Source organism: Pan troglodytes, chromosome 9, assembly GCF_028858775.2.
Source record: "Pan troglodytes isolate AG18354 chromosome 9, NHGRI_mPanTro3-v2.0_pri, whole genome shotgun sequence".
NCBI classification, from domain to species: Eukaryota; Metazoa; Chordata; class Mammalia; order Primates; family Hominidae; genus Pan; species Pan troglodytes.
In genome coordinates this window covers 115,588,486-115,602,616 of record NC_072407.2, presented here as the reverse complement: position 1 = coordinate 115,602,616, position 14,131 = coordinate 115,588,486, and the positions used below count along the sequence as shown (strand labels likewise).

The window sequence follows — 14,131 nt, the reverse complement described above, 5'->3', positions numbered from 1 at the left end:
GAGAGGATGGTTTCAGGAAGCCTCAAAGAGTGACATTTGGGCTTGGTGGAGAATGTCCAGGCAGGCAGAAGAAAATCAGGGCTTTTAGGTTGAGGAATGGTGTTGCTTCCTTCTAACATCTTGGCCTCCCTTCAGTTCTGGGGTTTTCTAGAAATGATGAAAATCTTTCTTGCTGTTGGTAACTTGGGAAGTTTTCTTAACAAGGAAAAGTTAAGCAACTCTGAAGAGGGAAAAAAAAAGGCCTCTCAAGATGGGCTCAAAGGAATACATTTAGACCTAGGTTTATACAGATTACAGGAGCTACATCCCCTATCATGTATGCCCAGAGGCCTAGTGGGTTGAATGGTGATCCCCAACTCAAAAACACATATTCAGGTCCAAATTCCTGGAAACTGTGAATGTGACTTTATTCGGACAAGGGGTCTTTGCAGACATTGTTAACTTAAGGATCTCAAGATGAGATCATTCTGAATATAGGGTGGTTCCTGAATCCAATGACAGATGTTCCTAGAAGATAAAGACAGAGGAAGATTAGAGACACAAGCACACAGAAGAAGGCAAAGATGGGAATAGGAATTGAAGTGATGCTACCAGAAGTCAAGCAGTGCCTTTAGCTACCAGAAGCTGGAAGAAGCAAGGGAGGGTCCTCCTCCTTGATTTTGGCCTTCTAGCCTCCAGAACTGTGAGAGGAATATATGTATATTTATATAATTTTTTTAGAGACAGGGTCTCACTTTGTCACCCAGGCTGAAGTGCAGTGGCATGATCATAGCTCACTGTAACCTCAAACTCCTGGGCTCAAGCAATCTTCCCACCTCAGTCTCTTGAGTAGCTAAGTAGCTACAGGCATGCACTACTATGACTGGCTAATTTTTAAAAAACTCTGTGTAGAGATGGGGGTCTCACTATGTTGCCCAGGCTGGTCTCAAGCTCTTGGCCTCCCAAAGCACTGGGGTTACAGGCATGAGTCTTTGTGCCTGGCCTAAATTTCTGTTGTCTTCAGCTATCAAGACATCCTGTATTTATTTCCTAGGACTGCCATCTGCAGCCCTAGAAATGGCAGCTGTAAGAAATAAATATAAGAGGGGACCATCTATTTTTCTGTTTTTCCACTTCGAATTCTTCTTTCTCTTATTCCTAAGTTTCAGGACCACCATGTCTAAATCAAACCTTCTCTGACCACCCAGATTCTCTGGAGTAAAGATCCAGCATCTCAGGAGGCAGCAATAAATAGTGGTAAGGAGTGCAGGTTCTGAAGTTGCATTGTGCAATATTGGGCAAGTTATTTATTCTGTGCCTTGATTTTTTTCAAATATAAAATGGGAACATTAATTTTGCTTAACTTCCCAGAGGGTTGGTGAGGACTGAAAATATATGTGTCTATAGACACACACACACACACACACACACAATGCTCAATAAAAAATAATTTTAAAAGTTTGCATACTCAACACATGTTCCATATCATTAGTTCTCCTTTGACAATATCAGATTACTACTAGGGTCACCACATAATTTATTACCCAAACTGAAGCAGTATTGGGAGTGAAAGAGAGGCTATAATTACACTGGGAACAGACTCCTAAGGCAACAGGGAGATGGGGTCACCCTTGAGAGGGCCCATATTTTACATGTTGGGGTATGGAGGACAGCATTAGGTTATCAGAAAACCACAAAAGGCTTTTATGCAGACAACTACTAAGATATTTTTGAAACAACTCACTGGAAGAAAGAAATAAAAGGAAAACGTACTTGCATAAATTTGGCTATTCAAGTTCTGCTTTGAGGTAATGGTAAATCTCCCAAACCGAATGGTAAAGAAGTTCCCATTTGCCTGCATGGTTCACTCCTTTCTGTTTGAATATTAAACCATCATAACCTTAATACCTATTGCTAGGGGCTCGATTTTCATGTTCCTCCAGAATTCCTATGTTGAAACCCCCCAAGTTGATGGTAGTAGGAGATGGGGCCTTTGGGGGTGATTAGGTAATGAGGATGAAGCCCTCATGAATGGGATTAGTGACCTTATGAAAGAGATCCCTGAGAGCTGCCTTGCCCCTTCCACCAAGCGAGGGCATAGTGGGAAAGTGTCATCTATGAACCAGAAAGTTAGCCCTCTTCAGATGTCAAATCTGCAGAAGCCTTGACCTTGGACTTCCCAGCTCCCAGAACTGTAAGAAATAAATTTCTGTGGTTTCTAAGCCACCAGAATATGGTATTTTGTTATAGCTGTCTGAGCAGACTAAGACATCGATTCACAAGCAACATGGACAAAGGCTGGAGGGGTTAGCGAATGTGAAACCCTCTAGAGCAGGAGCTGGGGCTGAGAAGGAGAAGCAGGTAGGTGCTCTAGGTTGCCCTCAGAGTACCCCTCTCTCCTTGCCACCACCTGCAGGCTCCTCAAGGATGCTCTTCCTCCAGCCATGGGCCCTTCAGACAAGAAACGTGCTGCCCCTGCCTTTCTACCCACCTTTTCTCCACAAGAAGTGCCCAGAGAGCTCCAAGCATTGAAAGGCAAGTGTCCTGTGGAGGTTTCCTCTGGACCCCTGGCTGCTTTTCAAAACATATAGGAAAAGACTCTAATACATTTAACTTTGAATATTTAGCTAAACATCCCAAAATTTTGATTCTCACTGGCTGCTCTGAAGTGTTTGGTCCACAATGAGCCATTTTCCATACTCAGTGAGTGCAGGTGCTGGACAGGCTGTTTCCATGAACCAAGTTGACAGTCTAAGAGCAAGAGGCATGGGTGCCTGTCTGCCTGTTGAAACCCTCTTCCAAAGACCACTGGGAAACCATGCTCCCTCTTTCATGGCATGTTTAATAATGCTCAAAACAATGCTCTTTCTTTCACGGCATGAGGGAGCATTGTTTTGACAGAGACTCAGTGGTGGCTCAAAATGGGGAAGTTAATGGGTTTTTGTGATAGAGTGGTCGTAGGGTAGAAATTTGTGAGTGAAGTCTGGACTGGGGTTGGTCAGAATTTATAAACAAAGTGAATTTCTGGAATAGTCAGGGGTCTTGTCTCTAAAGCCTGAGTCCAGAGTCACTGCTGAATCCTTTTCCCCATGGTCTTGGCATCAAGCCTCTGTGCATACAACACACCAATGTGCTGGTCTTAAAGTAGTTTGATCTTTGCTGGTGTTGCAAGATATGGTTTGATACAATTAATCTATTTTGCAGGTCATAATACAGTTTTGCAGTTTGTAGTTTCAGTTGTATTTCTTACTTCAGAGGAAAGGAGAATTAATCTCCAAAGAGCTGCCTCTCCTCTTATTTAGTCCAGGAACAAATCCCTAATGGAAGCAAGAATGAACATTTGTTTCCACTGGGAATGTCCCATCATTCACTGCCTCCTTCATGCTCCACCAAAGTTTCAATCTTCTGGCTGAGTCAGGGATCTTCGACAACCTGGCCGCCACCATCCACCATCCCCGATCATCACTTACCACCTCCATTAACATAACCCAACTTTCATCACCATCACCCACCATCACCCTGCCCACTTCCATGGCCCACCCCATCACCAACCCCACCACTCCCAACCAGTACCACTTATTAAACAAGCACTGTGTGCCAGGAACTGTGCTATGTGGGTTTGCCATGCTCATTTTATTTCATCTCCATTCCAGCTTTTTGATGTGAATTAGTGGTTCTTAACTAGAAAGATATTGATGCCTGGCTTCTTGCCCAGAAGTACTGAATCAGAAGTTGTTGAATTAGGGCACAGGAATCTGTATCTTACAAATATTTCAAGTGATTTTGATGCACAGATAACATTTGAGAACCACAGATGTAAACAATATTATCTTTGTTATACAGATGGGCCAAGGGAGAGGAGATTAAAAATGATTTCCCTTGCAATTCTAAGAAAGGCTATTTTGAAGATGTTTGGGGAATAGTCTTAAAGAACCAAGAACAGTGGCTGGGCACAGTGGCTCATGCCTATAATTCCAGCAATTTGGGAGGCCGAGACAGGAGAATTGCTTGAGCCCAGGAGTTCACAACCAGTCTTGGCAACATAGTGCAAACCCATCTCTACCAAAAATACGAAAATTGGCCAGTCTCAAAAACCAGTCTCAGAATAAATAAATAAATAGATTAAAATTAAAAAATAAAAAATTATATTAGAAAAAGAATCAAGAAGAAATAATTACTTCTGTTTAATGAACAGCGAATCTATTGTTGATTTCATTTTACAGAAGAAGGAACTGAAGCCCAGAAAGGTTAGATCAATTTCCTAAGGTCACATAGCTCATAAGGGGAGAACCTGGGTTCAGAAGCAGATCCTCCTGACCCCACATGCTGTGCTCTTTACTGGATACCATGGTGGTCTCCAGGAAGCCCCTCTCAGGGTGGCCTACGTGTTTCTTTGTTTTACAGACATACTGACCATATTTCAGCTTCTACACCTTGGAAACACAGTTTTCCCTCCAAGAACGATGTCCTCTCTGCTGTCCTGGCTTTTTCAACCATGGAGTGTCATTGTCACCTTCCTTCTTCCCCAGCAGCTCCTCTTAACACCCCAACAGGCCTCTGTCCTCCCTGGTACCCAGGTGTAAGATGTCAATATATTTTCTCTTTTTTTCCTTTTCGCCAGCTATACCTCCTTTTTCAATATATTTATTTCCCCTGTCTTTCTCCAATTTCACTGCTATTGCTCCAGGTCCTCACACTTTCTGAATCTTTGTAAAGCCCTCTAACTGGCTTATTGACACCTCCAGTTTCTTCCGCATGTTTTCCACCCTGCACTCAGTAAAAGATTTATCTTCTAAAAATGCTTTTGTTGTCACTCCTGGCTCCAAAACCCTATGAAGCCCTAACTGTTCATCCAAAGCCCTCCCCAAGAGGGGCAAGTCTACAGATTTATTAAAAAACAAATAAATTATAACAAACCTGATTTTGTTTTAAAATTCCTACACAAACAGCTAAGCAATTCTGACATTCTACTCAATATTTGGACTCTTACTGAAACACTAATGGATTGTCTTCAACACATGTCAGTGTTAATAAAAATCACAGTGAATGTGGACATAAACACATGCTCTAATTTTGTATAACACAACACATAATATTTATTGTTTCCTTTCTTAGAAATCAATTTATATGTAATTTCTGTGATTTTTGTAATATCTATTTCAGTATCTAGCTCTCAAAATATCTAGTTCAGTATCTAGCTCTCAAAAGTATCTTTTATGTGTGCTCTTTGCTGCTTCAAGAAATAGTTTTTTTACTTTATGTCCCACTTGAGATAATATATCTAAACTAGTACAATCATATGTACTTACTCAAATCTAGTAAGTGTATAAATTAGGACCATTAATCCTAATGAGAAAGCTATAACCAACATTTATACATTTATATAAAAAGGAATCTTTAACTGGTTCAAGAAACACCTAAATACTGAATATATCACTAACACCCCCCTCAACCCTTGCAAATAATTAACTGTTGGATTACATTAACAATTCTCTAATTTCAGATATGATTTTCATTTCTGTTATAATGCAGGACTTTAATTCACCAGTTGTTAAATTAGTTTATAAACATAGTGTAAAAACCAACACACTTTAAATGCTATTTTCTGGCAGAACGCCATTCTGTGCATCAGAGTGACCCTGAGTAATATACGAGCAATTACTTTCACTCACTCTTGTCTCAAATGCTCAGAAAGTCTCACCTTTTTGACTTCCTGGGCTGAATTCCAGCCTGGAGTATGTGTTAGGGACAGTTATCTAGCCACTGAGATGAACAACCCTCAAATCTCAGTGGTTCATCAACACAAAATTTTTGTTAATGGGATGTGTCTTATTCTATTGGGCAGCTTCACTCCAGGTGGTGTCTCAGGGACCCAGGCAGGCTCCTTTTTCCTTATGGCTCTGCTAACTGTTCAGGTGGGACATCTATTGTGGGACTTGCTGAGGACCAGGCCCAGAAGTGACACACATCATTTTCTCCTGTATCCTACAAGCCAAGACTTCAAAGCTTGGCCAACCTATGGCAAAGGATCTGGGAAATATTGAGGAGCACACAGATTCAGATGAGGACTACTAACTTCTAAAACAGAGCAGATAAGTTCACCTCTGAAGTGGGTTGGGAGAGTTGAGTATCGTAGAATTAGGAAGACTTGGGAGCTAAGTTGGGAAGGTTCCACCTTCTAAGTCCTTTTTTTTTTTTCTCTTAGAGACGGGGTTTCTCTTTGTCACTGAGGCTGGAGTGTAGTAGTGTGATCATAATTCACTGTAGCCTCGACCTCCTAGGCTCAAGTGATCCTCCCATCTCAGCCTCCTGGGTAAGTAGGACTACAGGCATGTGCCACCACACTTGGGTAATTTTTAAATATTTTTAGAAATGGGGTCTCACTATGTTTCCTAGCCTGGTCTCAAGCTCTTGGCCTTAAGCGATACTTCTGCCTTGGCATCTCAAAGTGCTGGGATTACAGGCATGACCCACCATGCCTGGCCCATCTTCTAAGTCTTAATTAGAAGACTGAATTCCTTGGAGGTTCAAATAGGATGCCAGAAACCTGACTATCCAATCTGCAACCCATGGACCAAATGAAGTCTACCTAAGGGTTTTTACCAAACTTTATTTTATTCAATTAATAAATACGATACTCCTTAACAGAAAGAATAGTAGCATATGATGTTATGCTGAGAGGCTTAGATCAATTACGAATTGGATTTTAAATTGTACATGAGGGAATTTCAAACATTTCATGAAAAATGGAAATAAAAGATAAAAATTTAAAAAATATACTTTTTTTTTAAAACATAAACTCATTCAAGATTAAGATACTTTTGTAAGACATGATACCAGCCATTTTGTCTATCCCCAAAGAACTGAGGCTCCAGGGAATTTAACCATGCTAATGTAATCTTTTTCACATTATTAACTGAAGAAAAATGAGTGCCCTTTAAATATTTTTTAAGATTAGGAAACAAAAACAAGTCAGAAGGAACCGAAGCAGGATGGTAAGGTGGATGCCTAATGATTTCCCATAGGAACTTAAGATTGCCTTTGTTTGATGAGAGAAATGAGCAGGAGCATTGTCATGGTGGAGAAGGACTTTCTAGTGAATCTTTCCTGGGCATTTTTCTGCCAAAGCATTGGCTAATTTTCTCAAAACACTCTCATAATAAGCAGATGTCATTCTTTGGCCTTCCAGAAAGTCAACAAGAAAAATACTTTGAGCATTCCAAAAAACTGTTGCCATGACCTTTGCTCTTGACCAGTCTGCTTTTACTTTGACTGGACCACTTGCCCCTCTTGGTAGCCATTGCTTTGATTGTGCTTTGTCTTCAGGATGGTACTGGTAAAGCCATGTTTCACCTTCTGTTGCAACTCTTTGAAGAAATGCTTTAGGATCTCAATTCTACTTGTTTGAAATTTCCACTGAAAGCTCTGCTCTTGTCTGCAGCTGATCTGGACACATAAATTTTTGTACCTTTGAGTGGAAATGCTCAACTTTAACTTTTCAGTCAGAATTGTGTAAGTCGAACCATTGAGTTTGCTATGGTGTTGGCTATTGTCTTTGCTGTCAATTATCAGTCCTCTTTATTTAGGGAATGAGCAAGATTAATTTTTTCCTTGAAAATTAACATGGATGGTCTGCTGCTTCAGGCTTCATTTTCAACAGTTTTCTAGTCCCTTCTTAAAAAGAGTTATCCATTTGTAAACTGCTGATTTCTTTGGGGCCATTGTCCCTATAAACTTTTCGTAGAGCATCAATGATTTCATCATTCTTCCCCCCAAGCTTCACCATAAATTTGATGTTTCTCCTTGCTTGCCTTTTAGCAGAATTTATGTTGTTTTGATAGGAGCTCTTTTCAGACTGATGTCTTATTTTTCTTAGTACCTCCAAATAGATCCTGTTCAGACACATTATAACAAGTTTGTGCAAGTTTATTTTGGTGCAAAAATTTGAAATTCATTCAGGCTTTTTTCATAAATTGCATTTTCCATGAACTTTTGGAAGACTCCTTGTATAATCAATTATAATATTTTGAACCCTTCATGTTTTAATTTACTAAGGCTGTTTTTCCCTAACTTTAATTTGCATAAGAATCACCTGGATTTCTTGTTAAAGCATGGGTTTTGACTGATTCACAGGGCCTCAGGTTGTGCATGTTTAACAAGCTCCCAGGTGATGCCCATGCTGCTGGTTTGAGGACCAGGCCAAGCAGCAAGGCATCAAAGTAGAACCCAAAATGATGCATTATAAAAGATGATTGACAAAGAGTAAGTAGTTATGAATGTTCTTGACTCACCTTAGAGTCAGGTTCAATTTTAGTACATATGTGGATTCTAATAGAGATGCTGTAGAGATACAATATTAACATCATGTATAAAAGTAAGTGTCCTGGAATTAATACAACTTGGGTGTAAATCTTGACCCTGTCATTTATGGGCTATGTGGTCTTGAGTGAGTAATTCAATCCTCTGAGTCTTTCTATGAAGGATAAACAATACTCACATCAAATGATTGTTGTGAGATTTGAATGAAAGCCTTGGCAGAATCTCTGCCGTAGAACTGGCACTGAATAAGTGGATGCTGTAATTCTTAGTTCATCTTTGACATCAATAAAACAATCCTATGACTAGCATGCAGAAGAATTTCTGGCCCTGGCCCTAAACTGAAAAAATAATGTTGTGCCTGACCAGAGTTGCCGGTTACTTCCACATTTGGGCATCAGAGTTGACTTTCCCCATCACCAGAATACAGGATTTTGCCTCGAGTTCTGGAACAGATTTCAATGGAAACATCTAAAATCTTTGGGTCTTTGGGTTTGTCTCCTTCAGTCTGAGAGTCACATTAATTTTTCACACATTGTATTCCACTGACTGCTATCTCTTTTTTTTTTTTTTTTTTTTTAAGACTGAGTCTTGCTCTGTTGCCCAGGCTGGAGTGCAGTGGCTGGATCTCTGCTCATTGCAACCTGCCTCCCAGGTTCAAGCAATTTCCTGCCTCAGCCTCCTGAGTAGCTGGGATTACAGGCACCTGCCACCCTGCCTGGCTAATTTTTGTATTTTTAGTAGGGATGGGGTTTCACCATGTTGGCCAGGCTGGTCTCGAACTCCTGGCCTCAAGTGATCTGCCTGCCTCGGCCTCCCAAAGTGCTGGGATTTACAGATGTGAGCCACTATGCCAGGCCTGCTATATCTCTTTGCACAGTCACTGGAATCCCTTTTCTGGGGCCACATCAAACAAGCTGATTGCTTTGTATACAAGACTCCATGTGCTCACTCCTTGGGTTTTATAATCCACTTGTCTAATTTTAACTTTTTATTTTTTATTTCTTAAGTAACATAAATATGTTTTTCTTAAAAAAATAATGAATGCTGCTGAAAAGGCTAAAGTCTCCTCAACCTTATTCTCTCTCCCCTAACTCCCTGCCCTAAAGTAACCAAGGTTATGAGTTTAATCTCCCTCTCTTCAGTTTTGAAGACAAGTTTTTGTAGTCTGAAGTTCTGTAAACCTTTAAAAGTGTTTGTTGTGAATATAAGGTTTGTTCTATTGTTTGCTTCTCTTCAATCTAAATGTATTTCCTGGGCAATCTCATCTACACTTATGACTTCCACTGCTACCAATGATAACTTCACAATTTATGTCTTTAGCTCATATCTCTCTCTTGAACTCTAGAACAATATATCCAAGTGTCCCCTGGACGTCTCCATCTGGAAATTCCACAAGCACCTTAAACTCAATCTGTCTCAATCTGAACTTGTAAGCTTCCTCCTAAACTTGTTCCTCTTCCTGGTTTTCGCCTCATAGTTAGACATCTTGATGTACCCTATTGTCCAGGGCAAAAGGAAAGTGAAAAAAATATATGTATAGTGATATTGACTATATGCAAAGTAAGTGTTCTTATGGATATGACCATATTGAAAAAATTGTATTCTTTTTTCTCCCTTCAAGGTAAACATTTACATACATATCATTTCCCCTATGGTGAATGTTTTGGATTGTTATCTTAGGCTGGGATCCTAGAAAAGGAATTACTAGATCAAAGTAAATGAACTTTTCTATGGCTCATGTCATATTTGTGCCATTGCACTTGCTAAATTGTTTTCCCAAAGAATTGTAGCAATCTTCAATGCCATGTGTTTCACTATCCCTGCCAACATTAGATATTTTAAAAATTTAAAATAAACATTTTCCTAAACCTGCAGAAAGCAGATTCAAGGTTACCAAGGGCTAGGGGATGGGAATGCGGGGTTATTGTTTAATGGTAACAGAGTTTGTTTTTGGGGTGATGAAAAATTTTGGAAATAGTAGTGACGGTTGCACAACATTGTGACTGTAATTAATGCCACTGAATTGTACACTTAAAATGCTTAAAATGGCAAATTTTATGTTATTTACATATGTAATTTTTATTGCAATAATTTTTTTAGTATAAAAAGAGCACAGTCCTAAAAGATGGGAGACTTCTATTAAATTAATATTAACACTGGGTGTGATGGCTTACATCTGTAATCCCAGCACTCTGGGGGGCTGAGGTGGGAAGATCACTTGAGGCCAGAAGTTTGAGGTTGCAGTACGCTATGATCACACCACTGTAGTACAGCCTAGGTGACAGAGTGAAATCCAATCTCTAAAAGGAAAAAAAAAAAAGAACAAGAAAAAAAATTAAATGATATTTAGTGTTGGCAGGGATAGTGAAACACATGGCATTGAAGATCGGTACAATTCTTTGGGAAAGCAATTTAGCAAATGCAATGGCACAAATATGACATGAGCCATAGAAGAGCTTATTTACTTAGCTCTAGTAATTCCTTTTCTAGGATTCCAGCCTAATACAACCATCCAAAACATAGAAGAAATGATATGTATGTAAATGTTTACCTTGATATTACTAATAAGAGAGAAAAAAACCAATTTTTTCAATAACAGGTTGAGTGTTTGCTATTTATTAGACTCCAGGCTAAGTGCTATACATATATTAGCTCCTTTTTTCCTTACAGGAAACTTTTGAGTTAAATACTATTCCCATACCAATTTTAGAAAGCAGGAAACTAATGTCTAGTGAGTTTAAGTATCTTGCACAAGGTCACGTAGCTAGTAAGTTACATAGTTGGGATCTGAATTCAGTTCTGGCTTCATGCCTGAGCTTTCAACTACTACTACTAAATTGAGAAGGCACTTGCTTGAGTAAATGATGTCATCCTCTTAATGAAGCATTATGCAGCTGTTAAAGATGATAGATGTAAAGGTTATGAGGCAGCATGAAAATATAACTCATTTATTCAATAAATATTTGTTTCTAAATATATTCATTTGCTGAATGAATAAAATGTTAAGCCAACAAAACAGGATGGAAAATGGCATGTATGTATATTTCTGTATGTGTGTGTATACACACACATACACTGTAAATATATATATTTATATGCAAATGGATATAATTTGTAGGAAATATAATATTATATCTATAAAAATATGTAGAAAAAATACCAGAAGGGAATACAACAAATTATTAACTCTGTAACCCTGTTCTTAGAATGGTGAGATTATTGATTTTTCTAATTTTCTCCTTTTAATAACGATTTCTATGACTTTTAAACTTGTTTTTACCTTTTTTTGTTATGAGAAAAACTTGGGACCATAACATCCTTCCCTCAACTCCCAAACTGGGAAGGTGTGAGAGACCAAAGAATGCCTTGGATAAGACACTGGGCAGCAGCAGGACAGTGCTAGAGATCTGCATTGTCCCCGCCCGTCCCTCCTGTCTCTAAACTGCTGTTAAGCTAGTTTTCAGGCTCTTTGCCTACTGTGTTTGAGCAATGGGACTGTTTTCCTCGGAGGGTTCTCAGATACTCTCCATGATGTTGGGCTTCTCGGGGACACCTGCTCTTTGGTTGGGCACCACAACCTTGGCTCACTGCCTAGCCTTCAGGGTTCAGGCAGTGGATATATACCCGGTGGGGGACCCACCACACTACATTTATTATAGAAAATTTTAAACATATACAAAAAAAGTTTGTACATGTTAAGTACAGATGCAATTTTTTCCCTCAAGGATTTTTGATTTGTAGTTGGTTGAATCCATGGATGTGAAACCCACAGACAGGAAGGGCTGACTAAGCCTCTACTTTAAAAAAAAATTAATTATTTCTTTTATCTTCTATTCCCCTTCTTTTCACAGGTGTTGATATCCCCACTCTTGTCTCTCCATCTTCTAAATTGTTTTGAAGCAAATCCCAGAAATCTTAACATTTTATTTTTAAATATTTCCATATGTATTTTTAAAGATAAGCAATTTTAAAAAATAACTATAATACCACTACCTAAATTATTAATAATTCCTTTATATCACCAGATATCCAGTTAGTGTTCAAATTGATTTTATTGTATCCTAATTTATTTCTTTGTATAGTTTGTTTGAACCAAGATCCAAATAAGATCCATGCTTTGTAACCAGTTGGTATGTTTTAAAATCTCTTTTCATTTTCTGGTTTCCTCTTCCGCTTTTTGTTCCCCCTTTGCAACTTATCTGTTGAACAAACAGGATCATTTGTTTGTAGACTTTCCTGTTTTCTGGATTTTGCTGGTTGTACGCCTATGGTGTCATTTACTTTGTTTCTCTGCTGTCTATATTTACTGCAATTTGGTAGCAAGACATAAAATCTTGATCAGATTCAGGGTCCATTTTTTTGGTAAGAATATTTCAGAGATGGTGTTTGTACTTCTAACAGGAGGCATATGCTATTTGGTTAGCTCTCATTTTGTATTGTTAGTAGCCATTAGTGCTTAGTGCTTAGATCTGTGCTGTCCAACAAAAATATAATGCAAGCCACATATGTTATTTAAAATTTTCTGGTAGCCATTGCCAAAAATAAAAGCAAATCAAGTTAAAATTTTAAGAGTTTATTGTGCATAAAAAATCCCCAAAAGTCTCCTGGTTTGATAAGCAGCAGAGTTGACGCCGAAAGTGGCAAGCAGTTTGGCTCACAGCAGTCACAGTGCAGCTTCAAAAGCCTAAATGAGGAAGTACATTGATCTTTGTTGTGATTGGCTATTAAAACTTATATTCCTTTTAGGACAAGTAAGTCTGTATTAGCTTATTTATCTGTAGCTGATTGGTTCAGAATTCAGAAAGAAAAACCTAAGTTGTGTTCGTGGTTAGAGCTAATATTTCAGGAAAATCATGATACCTTAAGTTTCAGTGATGTGGCTACAGGCAGTTGGCCTAGCAGTCTATCCAAACGGTGGCCTCAATTTTGAATTTTCCTTAACACCAGGTTTTTAGAAAGTAAAAAAAAAAAGAAAAACAGGTAAAATTAATTTTAAACATTTATGTATGTCTTTAATTTTTAAAAATTGACAGTATTTTATGTTTTTTAAGTGTATAACATATTTTGAAGTTTATATACCTTGTGGAGTGTTTAAATCTAGCTAATTAATAAATGCATTACCCCACACAGTCACCATTTTTGTGGTGAGAACAGATAGCATCCATTCTCTTTACATTTTTCAAGAATACAATATATTGTCATTAATTATAGTCACCTTGCTGCATAATAGATATCTTGAAATTTATTCTTCCTAAATGTAATTGTTTTAAAAACTAAATTAAATTAAATTAATAAAAAGTTGTTTTTAACCCAATATATTTCACATACTATCATTTCAACATATAATCAATATAAACATTATTGAGATATTTTTCATTTTTATACACGAAGTCTTTGAAATTCAATGTGCATTTGACACTTACAGCACATATCAACTCAATCTTGCTACATCTCAAGTGTTCAATAGTCACATGTGGCTAGGGGCTGCCATATTGAATTGTGCAGAACTAAATCCATTCTGTCATTGGAGGCTACAAAACACTGATATTCAAATTCTATCATTCCTTCCTCATTTATTAGCTAACACACGTTTATTTTTAAAAGGGTTCTCTCGGCTGGGCACAGTGGCTCTTGCCTGTAATCCCAGTGCTTTGGGAGGCTGAGGGGCGGATCACAAGGTCAGGAGATCGAGATCATCCTGGCTAACACGGTGAAACCCTGTCTCTACTAAAAAATACAAAAAAAATTAGCCAGGTGTGGTGGCGGGCGACTGTAGTCCTGGCTACTCAGGAGGCTGAGGCAGGAGAATGGCGTGAACCTGGGAGGTGGAGCT

At 38.5% G+C, this 14,131-nt stretch overlaps 1 long non-coding RNA gene across 1 annotated transcript in view; it reads left to right on the top strand.

The window, feature by feature from the left end:
- Nucleotides 1–4,138: 4,138 nt before the first annotated feature.
- LOC134807380 (uncharacterized) overlaps nucleotides 4,139–14,131 on the top strand; it is a 30,136-nt gene continuing 20,143 nt past the window's right edge. The window contains exons 1-2 of the long non-coding RNA XR_010147676.1: nucleotides 4,139–4,558; nucleotides 6,185–6,292. This is a non-coding gene — a long non-coding RNA (uncharacterized LOC134807380). The remainder of the gene's footprint in view (nucleotides 4,559–6,184; nucleotides 6,293–14,131) is intronic.